Genomic DNA, 6,018 nt, shown 5'->3' with positions numbered 1-6,018 from the left:
ATATTCAAGGGTGTACATGTGCAGAGTGTGGGTAATGAAAACGGGAGCACTTTTGAGCTGAAAAATTCGTTTAAAATCCTTATTAAAAAAAGAGCCCGTATTTGGTGGAACAAAGCCTCTCTAGAGAATTATTTAATGAAGAGTTTGATACCTCGGGGTCTGAGAGTCAGGATATTCCCATCATTTCCTGTGGAGGATCTGTTCTTCCGCAGCAGGTGGGAGGAGGCGTGTGCCACCTGCTCTAGATCTCTTATGGAGATCCTCATTGGCATGAATAAAAAGACTTTAGAAACTTTGGAGGGAGAGATTGAGGCCCTTCAAACAAAACTGACTAATACCTTACCTCTGACAGAGATGGAGACATTCAGGCCATGTGCACACGTTCAGTATTTTTCGCTATAAAAACGCGAAAAAAACGCTTACATATGCCTCCTATTATTTACAGTGTATTCCGCATTTCTTGTGCAAATGTTGCATTTTTTTCCGCGAAAAAATCGCATCGCGGAAAAAAAAGCAACATGTTCATTAAATTTGCGGAATTGCGGGGATTCCGCACACCTAGGAATGCATTGATCTGCTTACTTCCCACACGGGGCTGTGCACACCATGCGGGAAGTAAGCAGATTATGTGCGGTTGGTACCCAGGGTGGAGGAGAGGAGACTCTCCTCCACGGACTGGGCACCATATAATTGGTTAAAAAAAAAAGAATAAAAATAAAAAATAGTCATATACTCACCTTCGATGGCCCCCGGAGTGTTCCCGCCTCTCAGCGCTGCATGCTGCCGCTTCCGTTCCTATAGATGGTGTGTGTGAAGGACCTGCGATGACGTCGCTGTCTTGTGATTGGTCGCGTGACCGCTCACGTGACCGCGACGTCATGGAAGGTCCTGCACACACCATCTATAGGAACGGACGCCGCTGAGGAGATCGGCTGTCTGCAGGTGAGTATAACCATTTTTTAATTTTTTTTATTATTTTTAACATGATATCTTTTTACTATTGATGCTGCATAAGCAGCATCTATAGTAAAAAATTGGTCACACTTGTCACACACTATGTTTGACAAGTGTGACCAACCTGTCAGTCAGTTTTCCATGCGATGCTACAGATCGCTTGGAAAACTTTAACATTCTGCAAGCTAATTACGCTTGCAAAATGCTAAAAAAAAACACGAAAAAGCCGGGAAAAAAACGCAAAAAAAAAATGCGGATTTCTTGCAGAAAATTTCCGGTTTTCTCAGGAAATTTCTGCAAGAAATCCTGATGTGTGCACGTACCCTTAGAGGTGACATTGACAAACTCCTAACAAACTGGATCAAAGAGATCCAGGACACAAAAACTAAAAAGTTCCAACGGGATTTGAATGACTATCAGAGCAATAATGTCTATAGATGGCAGCAACCTCACTCCCTTCAGAGGGCCCCGTCCAGTTCATCCTTATCCTCTGTTGAGAGTACATCTGGATCTCATTCTTTTAAAGGAGGCTCTAACAATAGGGGCAAACGTGGAGGCGGTCACAGGTTTAGCCCTTATCAACACAGGAACCTGAGATCCTCTAATAAATCCTCTAAACTTCAGGTAATAAATTTGTCTGATATTGAGCTGTCTGTAGACCAAATTGATGTATTCAGTATGGGACTAACATTTTCCCCTGTGGCGTCTTTTGATTACTTCACAGCTTTGAAAGATTTGCATCTTTTTGCAAGAAAGCTGGTGCTAAAAAAAAATTGCATGATAAACCATCTACTGCAAGTGAGTGGTCCGCTCAGGAGCAGGAAACCATTGCCATATTAGAAGAATTGGGCAATGAAACCCCCACACCGCCCACTGTGAGTAAATTTGTGACATCTAAACCAAAGAAATTTCCACCACTCAGCATGTATCCTGACATTGAATTATTTGTCCGTTTGGTTTCTGATGAATTCCGCCGTATCCCTACTGGGATACAACATGATAACTTGACAAGACGACAAAGAGGGGCCCTCAAAGAATTGAGATCACTTGACAATATAGTGATTAATCCCTCTGATAAAGGGGGAAATATTGTCTTTGTGGCCCTCTATAATGTATGAAAAGGAAGCGTTTAGACAGTTGAAAGATTCCAGCGGCTATAAACGTCTAACCTTTAACCCTACAACTATCTTCCAGAATAAACTAAGGGATTTAGTAGAGCAGGCATTTTATAATGGCACTATCTCCAAGGAGATTATGGACGGATTGGTCCCTGAAACACCACGTACACCATGTCTATATCTACTTCCTAAAGTACACAAGTCCACCACCAATCCCCCTGGGCGCGCAATTGTCTCAGGTGGTGGTGGGCTGTGTGAACAGGTTAATAAATTCCTTGATTTTCATCTCAAACCTATGGTGGAAGTCCTTCCGTCATACATCCAAGACACTGGTGACGTACTTCGTAAACTAACAGATACACCCTTGGAGGCTGACATGTGGTTGGTGACTTTTGACGTAGAATCATTATATACATCAATTCGACATAATGACGGCATTGAGGCAGTCAGAAGTTTCCTCCACATGTCAAACAATGATAACGATTTAATTGAATTTCTCCTCACTTTACTGGAATACGCCCTCACTAGTGTTGAGCATTCCGATACCGCAAGTATCGGGTATCGGCCGATATTTGCTGTATCGGAATTCCGATACCGAGATCCGATACTTTTGTGGTATCGGGTATCGGTATCGAAACAACATTAATGTGTAAAATACAACATTAATGTGTAAAATAAAGAATTAAAATAAAAAATATTGCTATACTCACCTCTCCGACGCAGCCTGGACCTCACCGAGGGAACCGGCAGCGTTCTTTGCTTAAAATGCGCGCTTTTCCTTCCTTCCGTGACGTCACGGCTTCTGATTGGTCGCGTGCCGCCCATGTGGCCGCGACGCGACCAATCACAGCAAGCCGTGACGTAATTTTCAGGTCCTTCTAGGCATTCAGTATTTTAAAATTACGTTCCGGCTTTGTGATTGGTCGCGTCGTGGTCACATGGGCGACGCAACCAATCACAAACCGTGACGTAATTTTAAAAATGACGTGATTGGTCGCGTCGCCCATGTGACCGCGACGCGACCAATCACAAAGCCGGAACGTAATTTTAAAATACTGAATGCCTAGAAGGACCTGAAAATTACGTCACGGCTTGCTGTGATTGGTCGCGTCGCGGCCACATGGGCGGCACGCGACCAATCAGAAGCCGTGACGTCACGGAAGGAAGGAAAAGCGCGCATTTTAAGCAAAGAACGCTGCCGGTTCCCTCGGTAAGGTCCAGGCTGCGTCGGAGAGGTGAGTATAGCAATATTTTTTATTTTAATTCTTTATTTTACACATTAATATGGTTCCCAGGGCCTGAAGGAGAGTTTCCTCTCCTTCAGACCCTGGGAACCATCAGGGATACCGTCCGATACATGAGTCCCATTGACTTGTATTGGTATCGGGTATCGGTATCGGATTGGATCCGATACTTTGCCGGTATCGGCCGATACTTTCCGATACCGATACTTTCAAGTATCGGACGGTATCGCTCAACACTAGTGATGATGGATTTTTGCATACCGAGGTGTTTAGGAAGGAAACATCTGTCAACTCAATACTACATGCCACCTCGTCACATCCTAGGCCTTTGATAGACAGTATCCTATACGGGCAGTTTTTGAGAACTAAAAGAATTTGCTCTACTGAGTCATCCTTTCAAGTGCAGTCCTCCGAACTAGCACAAGACACAGAGGGGATACTCTAATAGGGTTATTTGTTGGGGTTGGTCCAAGGCATGTAGTAAACCAAGACTTGACCTGTTGAAATCCAAAAAACAGTCGCCAACATCCACTACAGTGAGGTTTATATCGGCATACAATGAAAAGTGGAAATCTATGAGGCAGGCCCTCTCCAAATTTTGGCCTATCATCATGAGTGATCCAGTATTGGCAAAAAGTATCCCTGTAACTCCAACAATCACATATAGGAGATCCCAGAGTTTGAAAGATATGTTGGTTCATAACCAATATAAGGGTGCCACTACACACAATCTCCTTGAGTCTAGAGGACCAAAATGGGGATTTTCTCCCTGCAAGACATGTTTGGCCTGTAGAAATATGGATAGGATCTTTGATTTTAAAGACACACGGTAAGATTTTTCGGATTACTCATAACATCACATGTGGCACTGACCATGTGATATACTATGCCACATGTCCGTGCCATTTAATATACATCGGCATGACCACCAGACAGCTTAAAATACGGACTCGGGAACATGTCTGAGACATATCGAATGCTCGCGAGGTTAATGATCTGACACTTCTGAAACCAATACCACGGCACTTCAAATCTGCTCATAATTGTGATTCCAGCTTATTGAGGGTGACTGGTATTGATAGGATTTTCAAAGATTCAAGAGGTGGCAATGTTAAAACCAAACTGGCCCAACTAGAAACCAAATGGATTTCCAGGATAGGCTCACTTCAACCTAATGGCTTGAATGAAGTTATGAGTTTTGCTCCCTTTCTTTAGATAACTAATTGGCATTTTTATGGTGCTCATAGTAGTTCTTTTTATTTGTTTTTATTCTTCATTTCTTTCATATATCTTACATGTATATATTTATATACCGTACATGTATATGCGTGCATACAGGGCCAGACTGGCCATCGGGCAGTTCTGGCAAATGCCAGAAGGGCCGGTGGCAGTAGTGGGCCGCTCGAGTGTGCCGCTGTCGGCACACTCTCCCCGCTGTCGGCGCACTCCCGGCCCCGCATTCAACTATACCGGCGTCATAGACGCCGGTACAGTTGAATGCAATGATGGAGGAGAGAGCGTCTGCTGACGCTTCCTCTCCCATCATTCCCCGCTCTGCCTGCCGCTGACACTGCGTGTGCGCGATGACGTCATATCATCGCGCACCTGCTGTGTGACCGGGCGGGCAGACTGCGACTGCTGAGACCAGAGCCAGAGCAGCGCGGGGCAGGAGGAAAGGTGAGTAGAGTGTTTTTTTTTTGTTTTTTTTATCAATGAGTGATGACTGGATTGTGGAGCTATGGGGGGGGGGGGGGGCTGTGCTGCATTCCATTCTATGGGCCTCTGCTGCATTATATTCTATGGGGCTGTGCTGCATTCCATTCTATGGGCCTGTGCTGCATTATATTCTATGGGCCTGTGCTGCATTATATTCTATGGGCCTGTGCTGCATTGTTTTCTATGTAAAATAAACTTTGGCACTCAACTTATGATGAAAATGAAATTTTAATGGCAGCCACTCGTACAAACGTTTCGGTCAAACATATAGACCTTCTTCAGTGTACTGCAGTGATATTAAAAAGTAAGAAACAATGAATATGTACAATAATACAAGGTAAACAAAAGAAAAAGAATAAACATGAGGAGACTCATATATAATGTGCATCTATGGTGGTGGATGGGAGAGGGAATGGGACTAAGGAAAGGGAAAAAAGGGAAAAAAAGGGAAAAAAAAGGAAAGAAAATAAAGAAACAAAAAGGAAACATAAAGAGGATGATTATACCTGGTCTCTTAGAGACACTGTTCATGTGTGGCCTGAGATGAGATTGTGGTCCTATATATGGATCCTAAGGCAAAAGTAAATTTTGTTTTAAAACAAGCATGGTCCCCGTGAAGATGGCCTAATGTTGGGTACAATACTGACCTATGCATGAGCATAAATGGATGAGCGATGGTACGGACAGTCTGTAAGAATAACACCACTATTTGTCTGGATGGGTCTAATGTAGTGGATAAATAAGATAAATATTAGTGTATACTAGTACGAAATGAAAACTAATTTATCTGGCCTGGGTAATATCAGAAAATAGTAATACTGACCAACAGCATAAATTAGGGTGATCTCCAGGAGTATACTACCGAGGTACATGTGACCACAGGGCAAAGGGGACCATGCTTGTTTTAAAACAAAATTTACTTTTGCCTTAGGATCCATATATAGGACCACAATCTCATCTCAGGCCACACATGAACAGTGTCTCTA

This window comes from Ranitomeya variabilis, chromosome 2 (genome assembly GCF_051348905.1).
Source record: "Ranitomeya variabilis isolate aRanVar5 chromosome 2, aRanVar5.hap1, whole genome shotgun sequence".
NCBI classification, from domain to species: domain Eukaryota; kingdom Metazoa; phylum Chordata; class Amphibia; order Anura; family Dendrobatidae; genus Ranitomeya; species Ranitomeya variabilis.
Note: the sequence above shows the minus strand (reverse complement) of the source record.